General features: G+C 36.9%; 1 protein-coding gene across 1 annotated transcript in view; it reads right to left on the bottom strand.

The window, feature by feature from the left end:
* LOC145254310 (uncharacterized) overlaps positions 1 to 583 on the bottom strand; it is a 169,339-nt gene extending 168,756 nt beyond the window's left edge. Inside the window, exon 1 of the mRNA XM_080113015.1 lies at positions 159 to 583. The gene's annotated coding sequence lies outside the window, so the exon portion shown is untranslated. The remainder of the gene's footprint in view (positions 1 to 158) is intronic.
* Between the last annotated feature and the right edge of the window lie 14,748 nt (positions 584 to 15,331).

The following is a 15,331-nucleotide window of genomic DNA, read 5'->3' as shown; positions in this document are numbered from 1 at the left end:
TTTCTAACGATCATACATTTCCTCTCTGCTCTGCTCTCTGTCTGTCTGTCTGTCTGTTTCTCTCTCTCTCTCTCTCTCTCTCTCTCTCTCTCTCTCTCTCTCTCTCTCGCTTGTAATAATTGTTGAAAAAATGTACATCAACCTTGGGAACTACTTACCTATTTGAAGTTCATTTTTCCAGTGTTCTGTACTTCATATTTTTTCTTTTTTTTTTTTTCGTCTCTTTTTAAAAGTCACGAATATCTGCGTTTTTATGACGGCGACTACATTCATGTGTGTGTGTGTGTGTGTGTGTGTGTGTGTGTGTGTGTGTGTGTGTGTGTGTGTGTGATTTATATATGTAAGCGTGCAGGTGAGTCTGCGAAACGAACGTATCACCTGTGGCAGAAGAAGACGACAGAAATAAACTCTGTTGTGCACGTCGCTTTGCTTACAAACGAAGTAAGTTACTCTCTTGACGACATTTCAAACGCATTCAGCTTATTTCGCGTTTAGGTTAGTGAAACGACAACAACGATATTGACGTCATGGATACTGCATTGTGCACAAGAACCGCCATGATGTCGTCGAGCAGACGACAAGCAGATCAGAAAATGGGGAGGGGGGAGATAGTGATGGAGAGAAAGGCGCTCTGCTTAATGAACTGAACAATAGATAAGGTTTGATTTGATGACATGCAACCGATACGTGTGTATCGTCAGAGAATACGCAATGTGACGCCAGAAAACGTTTCGTCTCTTCTTGTATGTTTTTCGTGTCGGTAATGCCGTCGCTAAGGGCCCTCATACACGTCCAATCTTAATCTATGTAAAAGTTTTAAGAAAATTAATTAGAAATATAATTATTAGATTGATTGATTCATTCATTCATATTGTACATATGAATCCGAATATTATATTGTTGGCATTGGTTTACCCGATATCTTTCTAGTCAGAATCCCATCTAGAAAGACATTAGGTACTTACGAGATTCTAAGTGAAGGTGGTTTGTGGAACGAACTGGATTCGTCAGTTCTTGTCGTTAACCATTTAACCATCGCACTCTCCGATTGATAACAAATTAATAGACACTTCCAGTGTCACTCTGAAATTAATTTACAATTAAGATCCTGTGTAATTCTGCTCCAAGCCCTGAACTTCATACTACCATTTATATTCTTTTATTTTTCAATTGCAATACTTTTCAATTGATAAATAAGTTAAAAATAAAATATAATGTTGTCTTTGTTACTTATGGATATCCGGCGCTAACGCCAAACCCGTGATATTATTAAAAAACCTTTAATACAATACCGCCATTTTATTCACCTTAAAATATTACCCAAAAAAAGTTGTATTTGATTTTCGCATAGGCTTTTATGTTCAATTACATCCCCGATACTCTTTTTTAAGTTACTTTTGTGAGATAGACGAAAACATGCAGGCATCACAAAGAGGATTGATATTTACAGAGTCATCAACAACGTTATTAAATGAAAAAAAAAGAAGGTATTAACATAGTTTGCACATGTTTCCCGACTACCAGACTTCAGCTATGTAAGGTGACTTTGCGAGGTAAACGAAGAAATGAGGCTTACTTCAATTGACTATAAACTGTTTAAAAATAGACATTCAAATGATTGTTTTTAGATTATTTGTCGATATTATATAGATAGTATTTGAAAACACAGGGTGGAACGATAAAATTGTCACCTTAGAAAAGACTACATGATTCTATTTCCGTTTGATGAAAAACGGTTTTCTTTTTTATTGCAGACCATCTACTAGTTGGCTAGTGGTATACAAATCCCAACAGTGAGTATTCTATTATGTCTGAAAGTGACACAATGTTCAACGAGCAAGATCGCAGATGCGCCGCTGTACAACTCATGCTCTCTACCTATCCAAGTTATGACAACAGGAACATTGCCATAACAGGACCATTGCCAGCACCATTAAAATGCATCGCTGAATTGCCACGAATAATATAAACGTGCTTAGGGTAATGAAAACAAAGTTTCCGGGCACGGTTATGGTCATTGGTGTGGTTTCAAATAATGGCCACATCATACCACTTCACATCTTTGAATCCGGTTTTAAAGTTAACACCAAAGTATACCTGGGTGTGCCAAAAAGTGTGGTTATCTCCTGGTGCACTCAGGTGGCCGCTGGCACACCCTAAATGTGGCAGCAGGACTCGATGCAGGCCTACAAGTCCAAAGAGACCCAGGCTTGGCTTCATAAGGAGTGGTATGACTTTGTACTCTTCTCTCACTGCCTCCTCCTCTCCCGAGCTGAACCTGCTGGACTACTTCGTTTGGTCATACGTCGAGAACATCACCAACATGACCTCCCCACAACACCAAAGGCAGCCTGATCGCTGCCATCCGCCAAGTATTCATCGAGCTCCCGCTGATGCTTGTGGAAAAAGGATAATCCCAATTCCGGACCCATATCAAGGCAGAGATCGAGGCTGAAGGCGGCTACATTGAATTGATGTCAGCTCTACTACATAATTTAGTTACCTGAATTCAATAAAAGTTTTAAAATAAAGCTTTAACATTGTTTGCTTTAGGTCGACACGTTTGTCGTTTCATCCTGTATTACGTGTTGTTATTGATTTGACTAAGACTGATCCGTTTTGACTGCAACATAGAAGTGGTCTGTGATGGTCACCTTCAGTTTAGAAATATTCTAAGGGTTATTTGGGCATATATCTTTGAAATGACCCCACATATAGAAATTGAGAGAAGGAGCGAGTGGGTTTAAATCCCATTTATGATTATACCTACCGATGATACAATCACTAAATCGTTCCCCGTGTAGCACCATCGTTTGACAGGAAGTATAACTTGGTGTCTCTGCGCCGTGAGGGCGTTTTTTGGAAAGGTTGCTACGTCCTGGCACGGTACCCCATCACTCGATTGTAAACAACATGCACATTCCCTTCAATTAAAAGCGATTTCCGTATGTTGCAAGAGGTGGGGCAAGATCAGCAAAGGTATCCTCCTCCTGCAGGACAACGCTCCGGTCCACAACTCGCATGTCGCCAGATCAGAAGCACGGGCGTGTGGTTATGAAATGCACCCCATCCTCCCTACTCTCCTGACCTTGCACCCTCTGACTTTCACCTCTTCCCAGCCATGAAGTTGTTTTTGAAAGGAAAGCGTTTCCCAGATGATGCACCCTTGATTTCTGAAGTCACGTCGTGGTTGGAGAACCAACCTGGGGTGTTCTACAAAAACGGTCTCCAGAGCTGCATCAAACGATGGGAGAAATTCATAACTCTGGGTGGTTCCTATGTGGAGAAAGACTAATAAGTGTGCCAAGTTTCGTTGCTCTGCTGCTATGGGAAGTGGGTCAAGGACATTACTTATTGCATGCCCCTCGTAGATCCTTTTCGATTTTAGAGGTCCAATCCTTACCTAGAACATCTATCCAATCATGGCTAATAGAACGAGAGAATGTAAAAGAGCGTAAAGGGTTTTGTTCGAAATTCCGTGCAGACAGAAAGATTCCCGAGTTCGACAGAAAAATTCCCGAGTTCGACAAAAATGATTCCCGTGTTCAACAAAAAGATTCCCGAATTCGACAAAAAGATTCCCGAGTTCGACAGAAAAATTCCCGAGTTCGATAGAAAAATTCACGAGTGCGACAGAAAGATTCCCGAGTTCGACAGAAAAATTACCGAGTTCGACAGAAAAATTTCCGTGTTCGACAGAAAAATTTCCGTGTTCGACAAGATACACCTAAAGAACGTCGGAGACTAAATCGACCGAAACATAAATAAAATAAATCAAGATGAGAACAGTAGTCCGAATAATACAAATAATACGAAGATTAATTGATGTGCTTCCGGAGAGATGACCGACGGATATTTGGTTGACACTTCACTGAATGAACATTTCGCAAGCAAACATTTCACCCATACACATTTGACTGAACAGATTCAGTTGGTTTTGCAATTAACGTTAAAGTATTTTAGAAGGAGGGGCGTTTTCTAGAATGAATAAAATTGTTGTTTGTTTTAAGATCATGGGATCCATGCCACCGACAAAAAGAGTAAGTAAACTGTTTGCTTCGTGACTACGCCTACATCGTTGATAAAATAAACAAAAAGTCAATGTAACATATTGGCAATAATGGCGTAAATACTGTTGTGAGAGGCGATTTAAAACAGAAGACGAAGTTATTCGAAACAGAAACAACTAATTATTTCAGGTCTCGTGTCGGCGCTAAGATGTCCATTAAGCTGCCACGACAAGTCTCTGACACGACGCCATTCATTAGAAGACTACTCATTGTGCACAAACAATGTGTTCATTTTGGAATTACGAAAAAAAGAAACTGTTTGAATTGAATTATAAGCATAAACATTGTCAGAATCTAAATTTGAGTCCGATTAGCGCACATGCGCAGAGACGATTTCGGCTGGTTTGTTAACATGTGTAGCAGTTTAATCGTTACACAAACAGTTCGCACATCGTTGTTTACGCAAGCTCGTACGTTTGCACATATGCGTTTTCGCCAGTGAGCGATCACAAAAACAAATCAACAAAACAATTTATATATATATATATATATATATATATATATATATATATATATATATATATATATATATATATATACGTGCGCGGTCGCCGGTCTCCATTCTCTGGTCGTCGCTTTTCCATGCATGAACTGTGATCCCTTCGTGGTTGTTGAGTTTGTTTAACTAAAGACGAATCTACTCGTGCATGGAAACACAATCGATACTTGCTGGCTTTTAAAGGTTTTATTTAGACAAGGATCGTTCATGGAAGGAGAGACCAACATCTGACTCTAATTACTTAACTTGTTTTTCTAACAGTCTGAAAATGAGCGATGCACGGGCAGAGTCTTGAGGCAGCATTAACTTAGATTCTCTTTACATTGTCACAAGCGTATCGCCTGTCTCGTTTTCTGTCTCTGGCTGATTAGAAACTTTTTTCTGTCCTCCGAACACGTGAAGTCATCTCCAGATGATATATATTATATCACAAAATACAGAGACTGATTATTGCCACTAAAATCATTACCAAGATAAGTAATATGGAAAGCAACGAAATTGAAAACAAAAAGCGATTAAAGCAAAATTAGAAGAACAGCAGCTACATGGACGATTTATAAATCTGAGAAATGAGATAGCACACAAAAACACATGACTATGGCTTGAGAAAGGGCACTTAGAAAGAGAAACACAATCTATATTGAGAGCTACACAAGATAACACGATCAGAACGAATTACGTGAAAACCGAAATAGAAACAAAAACAAAAAACAGCAAATTTAAACTATTTAGACAAAGGGGGGCAAAGTAGTAATCCACATAATAATATAGCAAACGAGACAAAAAGGAGCAAACAAACAGACATGGCTCAATTGTATAGTTTACTAGAAACTATACAATTGATTACATTTCGAACACACATTCACAGCATAAATGTTATTGGAAAATCAAAAGTACAATATATCATGAATCATGGCAATATAAACGGGCAAACTCAATCAAGCAAGAAGACCGAATGTAATAATTGTTAACAGTAAGGAAAAAAGGCTGCCACACACTTTGCCATCCCAGCTGATAACCATGTGAAATCTAAAGTAGCAGGAAAAGTAAACGCAAAGTAATTTGCAACAGTTATCGAACCCAGTGAAAAGTTCTTGAAATCTAGGTGGACTTGCTGTTACTCAGATTTCATAAAACACTACCTGTTGTTGTCAGTGAGCAATCACTAGTAATAATTGGTGTGAGAACTCCTAGTAAGTAAGTAAGTAAGTAAGTAAATAATAATAATAATAATAATAATAATAATAATAATAATAATAATAATAATAATAATAATTGCAAGCGCATTAAGCACAGGCCAAAAGAACTTGGAAAGGGGATGAGAAGAAATCGGAATCAAGAGGAAGATTGAGATTATACAACAGACAGTAATACTGGAAACAGATGAAATTTAAAAATAAAACCCCTCGAGTGCGGAAACAAATCCACATGAGCTGCAAACCCTAACCGACCACATAGAAACTATTCTAACAGTAATAAAACAAAGAGCAGAACACGACATAGAACTAAGAAAACTGAAACTGCAAAATTGTAAGTTAACTACCCTTACCTCCACACTAAATAGGCAAGAAGAGTTAAAGAGGATGGAAAGAGTGAGTAGAGAAAGCACTAACTAGATCTCCACTGGATGAGTGCAAAGAGGATTGGGGAATTTGGGTGGGGTATTGACACCCAAATTCCAGTGAAGATCAATGGCAAGTAGCTATTGCGATAACACAGATTTATCTGCAAATGTTATCGAAAGAGGTGGTGAGTACTGGAAATCTGGAGAAATTTGTTGTTACCCAGACTTTTTTTTTTACACGGTGGTCACCACTTATCAAGGCCCGGAAGCCACTCAGGGATAAGGGTTATTGCAAGTACAGTACGTTAGTGTGGAGATTTATTGAAGTGTTTACTTGAGGTGGCGGTTCATTAGGAATTTGTTAACATTGGACTTGAAGACATCCAGGTTGTAGTCAGGTGGAAAGCAAGCAGACGGAACAGGCGTGCAGTTCTAAGAAAGAAGCTTTGTTCATGGAATCTACGTTTTGATTTAGGCACAGATAAAGAGTGGGAAAAATTTTTCACAATGGATTCAGCTAGACGGGTGTTTTTCGTGAAAGATTGGCGAGAGTATACCAGAGATTGGAGTCCAGACGAGCACCTGCCATGGAAATAACGATAAAACAAGGATAGGCTCGCAACGTCTCTTCTGTGGGGGAGAGGTTGCAGGGTAGAGAAAAGGGCATCCCCACTAAGCCACGAAGTCTATTTTGTACTCTGTCAAGGCAGGATAGGCTGTTTTTAGCAGCTCTTTCCCAGATATGGCAGCAGTATTCCATCCTTGTGGACGTACTTGGCTTTTATATAGATAGAGAATTGCATCAGTAGTGAGATATCTTCTGGAGCGGTAGAAGGATCCCACCATCTTTCCAGCGACCTTGGCCACAGACTTGATGTACGTGTTCCATTTCAGATCAGGAGTAAAGGTCAAACCCAGAAGCTTGTCAAAACATGGGGCTTCTCCTAGACGAGAGCCATCCATTTCAATTGATGCCAAATGGGGATCAGAGCGTTGATGATGTAAAGATAGGAGTTTGGTTTTAGATGCATTAAAGGAAACCAGCCACGTCTTCCCCCACTGAACCACGCGCTCGAGACCAGAGGAGGGAGAATCAGAGAAAACTTTGTCATTTACAGCCTTTGATGTGTTGCCGTAGATGGTCGTGTCATCAGCATAGATGTCAACGAATGATTTAAGTAGGTGTTTAGGGAGATCATTGATGGAGATCAGGAAGAGAGTTGGGCCCAGGATTGACCTTTGAGGGACTCCAGCAGGCGTCTGATTTTTGTCCATCGACCACTACTCTTATGAGCCTATCGGAGAGAAATGATTTAATGATTGAGAAAACATTTCCAGTTATACCATAGCTGGAAATCTTGTGAAGTAGGCCCTTATGCCATACCTTGTCGAAGGCCTTTGATATGTCAAGAGCAATTGCCCAAGAAGGAAGCCTTTGTTAAGAGATTCATTAATCCTGTGAGACATAACCGTTAGCACCTCTGTGGTAGATCTTGCAGAACGGAAACCTTAGTGTGTGTCACTAAGAAGGTTATTTCTGCTGAGGTGGTTGACTATTTCTCTATTTAATATGGATTCCAACAACTTACTCATAACACACAGGAGACTTATTGGTCTGTACTGAGAGGGAGATGACTTATCACCTGAATTCTTAAATACAGGGCATACTGGTGAGGTTTTCCAGGGAGTCGGAAAGCACTTCTCCTTAAGGTAACGCTTAAACAGTTTCGTAAGTATGGGAGCAAGTTCTGGTTGAAGCTTTTTTAACACTATAATTGGGATGCCGTCAGGGCCAGTTGCTTTACTGCAATCAAGGTTCTTGATTAGCTTGGCGACCTCATGCACAGATATTTGTATGTTACCTAGCGTGTTCTGTGTTATAGGAGGAAATATGGGGAGTTGATGGCCTTCGTCGCATAGGGTAGAATTAGCTGCAAAGTTCTTTGCAAATGGTTGGGCCTTGTCTGAAGCAGACGAGATGACCTCTGGTCCATTGATAATTGTTTGGATAGAACGCACACTTCTGTTCAGGATCCTGTTTGTTATTTGCCAAAACTGGTGGGAACCAAGCCGCTGATCAGCTACTTTGGATTTAACAGACTGGGCATATAGCTCTCTTGCATTTTTTATTACTCTTTTACAGTGGTTGCTGGCGTTCCTGAAAGCAGCTTTAGTCACAGTGTATCTATTACATTGGTAGTTATGGAAAAAGTGATTTCTGTGCACGATGGCAGCAGCACATTCTGGGGAAAACCATGGCTGGCTGTTAGGTTTTTGTTGGAATTTTTTAGATGGTATGAATCGGTCTATGCCTACAATTAACCATTCTGTCAGATCTGATCCTATAGAGGACACATCCTTTTTAAACATGGAATGCAGAGGTAGATCAGATATGAATGTACGGAAGCTATCCCAGTCAGCCATAGAGTATCGGTATACAGTACGGTGGAGGGGTACGTCTGGGGACATCATATTTCATTTTTATCTTAACTGATACGATGGAGTGGTCGGAGGATCCTAGAGGAGAATGAACGGAACATGAACATAGCTCAGGGGAAGTTGAGAAAAAAGGTCTAGGAGGCTTGCATATTGACCAGTAGTATCGGGCACACGGGTGGGTTCGCGAACAATCTGAGTGAGGTCATAAGCAATGGCAAAATCATGACAAAACCTCCCCTCATCGTCTGTCTTATTTGAATGGGTCAGCCATTCCACGTTATGGACGTTGAAGTCACCACAGATGTGGATGTTAGCCGAGGGATGTGTAGACAGGTTGTGGTCTATTTTCTCAGATATACTCTTAAAGATAGTAACTCCGTTGATATGGGGCCGATAGAGGGCAAATATAAATGCAGTGGTGAAAGCAAATGCAACCCGGAAGCACATATAGGGTAAATTAGGATCTTCTTTAGAGATATCCCTGCCACACGGGAATCCATCTTTAATGCAGGCACATATTCCATGCCCATGGCGGTCTTGAGGGTCAGATTTAGATTTAGATGTTAGACTCCAGGGAACACCACCGTTTGCTTCATCAATGATAAATTCTGATGATAATCTGTGTGAGAACTACTAGTAAGTATAAATAATAAATAAAGATCTCATAATGTGACAGTCATTCCCTCGCACAATACATACACGCAAAAACGAAAAAAAAAACGCAGTGGCGGCAACATTAATTAATATCCACAACATGTTTGTGAAGAGTTTAGGAGAATGGAAAGCGCAATCTAGACCTCCACTGAAAGGAAACTGAGAGTTTCTTTAGGAGGCTTATTTTCATTCATATTCAATAGAAAGCCAACAACCATTATAGACAAGAACTCAATGGTAAACGGTTGTTACAATAACGCAAAATGATTTGCAACAGTGATCTAAAGAAACGGAATGCGCTGGAATTCCGGGGACACTTGTTATTAATTAGACTCCAGGGGACACTAGGGACGTGCAGAGGGAGATGCTAGAAGTGCCCAAGCAGCTGCCCCTTTTACTCCTGTTTTAAAAGTGCTTGTTCCATCCGAGACGGCATTATTTACTATATTTTTGCCATTTTTTTTTTTTTTATTTGAGCACCTGCCCTAAAAAGGTTTTCTGCACGTCACTGGGGGGGGGTCACCATCTGTTTTAGTACCAGTAAATGTCAATGGTAATGTATCATGTTAACTTCCTAATTACTAAATAATACTAGTAATACTTGTAATTGTAGGAGCACCGGGAAAAATACTGAGAAAATCCAATAAGAAGAGTTAGAAGGAATTATAATTAGAGATTGACGAAAATACAAACTACGACACTGATGAAAATAGCTAGCACATTAAGAAAACTCCTAGAGTGTAGAAACCAACCTGTGTGTTGAAATAATATGGTAACGAAGCCAAACACAATTTGAATGGATGATATAGCATATTAAGACGAGTTCAGCTTAGCTAAAACTACTTAAATAAAATCTGAAAAGAAAAAAAGTGTAAATTGCTCCCACCCACCCGAGAAGAAACAAACAAAAAAATGAAGTTGTACCGGCAGTGTTTGGTTCCATGGAAACTGGACGCCATGTGTTTGAGAAAGTATAAAGGCCGGGGAGACATAGTATCATCCATACATCGACTGAAATAAAACGAATAGTACTGGGATATTGAGAATATTAGATTTAATGGGGAAGAAAGCCACCGACCAGAGAATTCACGGTTAAATGGTTGATGCGAAAACATTAAATGAGCTACGGTGATAGTGGAATAAAGGTGAGTGTACTGGATAACTAAAGAGACGCTGTCACTCAGACGTAGCGAAATCGGAGGACGATACTTAATTAATAAACAAACTATGAACAGAATTAAATATAGTCTGAACGGGAAAAAAATGAAACCTGTTACTCAAGCGGAATAATTCTCTTTTTCTTCAAGCAGGAATTACCTACCTTTAACAACAGGTAGAAAGTTAGTTTAAATTTGAAGAAGAAGAAGAAGAAGAAGAAGAAGAAGAAGAAGAAGAAGAAGAGCAACAACAACAACAACAACAACCCAATGTTTGATTTGAAAAGTTGGGATTTTCACTGTTATTTTCACTGTTTTTGTTATTCTAAAACCCACACTATAAACAAATAAGGAAGAGGGCATTTACAAATCGTTTCTAGTAACATTGTAGTCTCACGTCTCCTCGTGAGTTCTGTTTGTAGTGTAAAGAAAACCCAGCTTAGCGAAAAAAGCACTTTTTCGAAATTGAAGTAAACATTAAAATTATCTCAATCATGTATTCCTGTCTAACCAACTTAAAACCAGATAATACACGTTGAATTATTTATCTGCAAAATAAAACCAGTTAAATTTTACAATACAAAAGCCCTTTACAAGTGTGTGAAATACGGCGATCGGTGGCTATCCTCTGTTTATCCGACCCTCAACGCATTCTTTATGCATTCATCCAAGTTCATTTTTCTCTTTTAACATGTGTCCATCTCTTACACTGCCATAGCCATTGAAACGTCACATCTATGGATTATTCTACTTTACATATCTACTATTGTTTAAAATCAAATTTTATCTACATCTAAACTATTAAATAAAAGTTATTGTGTGTGTGTGTGTGAGAGAGAGAGAGAGAGAGAGAGAGAGAGAGAGAGAGAGAGAGAAGAGAAAGTTCCTTCCTTGTATGTTCCGCAACGGCTTAGCCTATTTCACACAAAAGTAATTTATATGTCTGGCAGTGTTCTTAGATATGTTTTGTACAGGAATTCATCCGATAAGTATCGAAAATCGAAAAAATCCGATCTTAAAAATAGTATTTTCTCTTTTATAGATAAAAAAATGAATTTTTACAGAGAACTATTTTAACATTACATCGGCCACGGGAAACAATAAAATCTCAGCAAATCATTTCTTCATAAAAAAAAAATTATCGACTGATCCCCTGTTTAAGCCGGATGTACCTCACCATTTTATTATAATTTTTTCTTAATAATGAGTTCAATTTTCGATAAAAGAAGAGGTATCATTTAAAATCGTCGCAAATCATTTCTTCGTTTGTTTATTTTAAGACTAAACATTAATCAGAATTGACTTTTCCAGAGCATTTATCGTCAAGCCCAAATATCAGCTGGAATTATATTGTAAGCGGAATTTGATGAACGACATTATCATTATTATTTTATTATTTTTATTTAAATTATTTTTTGCAATATATAATAATCAATAGAGGATCGATTCTATAATAATACATACGAAATCTGCATAAATTAAAATATCATGTTAAAGCGTATTGTACGATCGGGCAACGCCGGGCTTCCAGCTAGTATAAAATAACTCTTGGTCCCGAAATGATGTATTTAACATTAGTCAAAAATGACCTGGCGTCAATACCCATAAAATTATATTTGTTTTACGAAGTAGTTGCATTTATGCCATTGATTGAACACGTTAGAAAGAAGAGTTTCTTTTTAAGTTAGCTAATGTTGCTGAGAGGTGAGTAAGGGCGTGTGATTTCTAAGTGCATGATTGCCCCTGAAACATTCTGAGTTCAAGTCCTGGTCGCTGCATTCTTTCTTTTCGATTTTTTTATCATCATTTTTTATATTTTCCAAGATTATTTTTCGATTTTTTATTAATAATTTGCAAATTATAACACAGAAATCTGGAAAAATTAATTATTACAATTTCATGAGTCATAGTAAATTTCAATATGTTACATTTTCTAGCAAATTATCTCCAAAACCCAAGATCAGGTTATGTTTTAGCGATTATAATGGGTGCTATTTAACATCCATGGATTTCCCTGATTTACGATTGGAAGTTTAAAGGGAGTCGTTCAAGTTTATAGTCATGTAAAGTTATCTCCCCTGATCACTTTTTATATACAGAAGAAATAAGAGAATACGGAAACAGATATAAACACACATACACACATAAACACACATAAACACACACACACATATGTGTATATATACGCATATATGTGTGTATATGTGTGTGTCTTGGAAGATTTTAAACCTTTAAAACCATATTTTAAAAAAATTAGCTTTTTGTTGGAAAATTATTTTAACAGTAAGTCAATTAATTTCCTACAATCACAATTATTAATTATTAATTTGCTTTCACGAAATCACAAAAGTCCTACTGTTATTTCATAGGTCATCAGTTGTTTAACGCTATTTTGGAGATTTAAAAACAAAACAGTATATTAAATTATGTCTCCCCAACAATGTTAATCAAACACCACCTCCCTTAATATGCAAAGAACAAAAACGTTCCGAATATCGAATCTAGTTCCTTGCTCCAGATTAATTTAATATTCATGTTATTAAAAAAATATCTTCTTTACCTGTGTTATCTGTCTTTATCACCAAAAAAGAAAGTGCTTGTTATTAAAAAAAACAAAAAAAAACTGTTGTACATTTTATAGCGTTAGGATGAATCAATTATAGTATTTATCAACCCCTCATTTTTTTCGTTTTTTTTTTTTACATTATTATTTACTTATAATATATTTATATTTGTTAAACTTTTTAAATTATACACAAATTATATATATATATATATATATATATATATATATATATATATATATATATATATATACACGCACGAGATTTTTTTTTTTTTCAGATTACAGTCCAGTTTTGGAAGATGGTTAACTCTGGATCTTTTCTTAATATGCTAAAGTTGTTGACCGAGCAAAAAGTAAACAAAACTAATAAAAATTCAATTGGCTTTCCAGCAAATTGAACTCCTTTTAACACAAGCCAAATTACTGAAGAATTTCTCCCCTCTTTACCTCATTTGAATCAATTAGATTATAGTATCTGGAAAGAACTGGCAAGAAAATCTTGTACGAAGCCCCACAATACTCTTAAAGCTCTTGGAAATTCTATCAACAGACATTACCAAAGAAATCATCAGGAAAGCTTGTGGTGTACTTCGGAAAAGAGTGGGGGGGGGAGTTATTGCAAAGTAGAAAGCAACTCTTGAAATCGAACACTTTGTTCTTGCTGCGATCTTTGTGGCTTTTATTATGGAAAGATTAATACTTGATTTAAGCTTTATTAGAATTTTCTAATAGTTCTTTATGTTATATTATATTATATTATATTATATTAATACATATAGCGACAATTTTAGTTGAAATAATATTCTTTCATCATTTATTCTGTGAGACTACTGATAATTGCGATCAATTTTTTGCTAAAACTGGGAACGAGAGCACTGCAAAACACTGATAAAATTTCTTCCAAGTTCCTTATTAAATTGCTGAAATAGAAAGGCTTGAAGAAAATGTTTAAAACGTAACATTCTTTGCTGTTACTAGCAGTACGATTTTGTATATATTTTCCATTCTGTAACATTAAAGGTCGATGATTGCGAAGATATAACAACAGAGCAGATATAAATATTTTTTGCTGGAGAAAAAAGACAGAATGAATGATTTAATTAAAGAAAGAAAGAAAGAAAGGTCACGTATATTATTTAACACATTAATTATTAGGTTTTTATTTTTAGTTGAAAAATGTTAAGGTGCTTGTTGTAAATAAGAACGAAAATCACAAATCAAAATATTGAATTCCAATTAAAACCAATAGTATCTACATAATAGTGATATCGAAATTAATAAAATATTTTTAAAAAATGCCTAATAATGATCTCTCTCTTCTATATATAAAATGAACTCATTTTTCCCTGTGACTTTGACCTTAATAGGATTAAAAATCAAGACATTTCATGAAAATGTAATATGCACAAACTGCAGCACAATATCTGAGGTGCGTTATAGGCATATTACCTCTCCACTTCCTCGCTAATCGTAGATTTCTATATTTTTTTCTGTTGAGAGTTCCCTGTCAAAATCGGTTAAGATCAAAGCAAGTCGTTAAATCTTTTCTCTCTAATAAATTCCTCCTTCTCCCGCCACCCATTTACACCGTTGCGTGATCGTTCACAAGGGGCAGTTGCGAACGAACACCGGTTTCGGTTTTCTGTACATTGTAGTTGCTTAAAAAAACTGGAATAGTTCACCGTGCCTTTCCGTTCCATGCTTCCTATTTGGTGAAACGCACCACAGTTACTTTTACGTTGCTTAATTACGATTTATTTCCCAACATTTATACACTAAAAAAAAAACAAGGATTCTTTCCATTTTTTTAACATATAATACATCATTTCCGTTCTATTTCGTTTTGATCGATGATTTTTTTCTGTTTTCGTTTTTCCGATTTTTTAGGGGAGTTTAGCATCGTTTTTTTATTATTGAAACAGGGTTATTACTTCGCTTATCCTTTACTTTACCCCCCCTTACACACACCTACAAACAACCGGCAAACGCCGGGTATCCTCGCTAGTAAAGTATAAAATTAATTATTAATGAAAATAGTTTTCGAAATAAAAAAAAAACAATTACAATACTTAATATTTCATTTTTAATTTTTTTATTTTTTATTTTTTTTAATGGAGAGTAGACAATGTATTGTGGGTGCGTTATCGGCAGCTCCCTTATTCTCGCTTCTCTTTATTTGTCACTCAGTCTTCATTTTTTGATGAGTGATTTTTCTGACAAAGGGAGAAGAAAAAGCTGTATTCTAGATTGGCAGTATATTGCGTGAACAGCCGCAAGAGATGTCGAAAACTTTCTGTTTCTATATCTATCCTTGTAGCCATGTCACTAGTAAGGGTGCTGGAGGTAAACGTTTTATCTGGGCGGAAGTTATCCGCCTTATAG

The sequence above is a fragment of the Euprymna scolopes genome, chromosome 3, assembly GCF_053919585.1.
Source record: "Euprymna scolopes isolate OS-2025 chromosome 3, ASM5391958v1, whole genome shotgun sequence".
Lineage (NCBI taxonomy): Eukaryota > Metazoa > Mollusca > Cephalopoda > Sepiida > Sepiolidae > Euprymna > Euprymna scolopes.
This window is presented reverse-complemented; position numbering and strand designations above follow the sequence as displayed.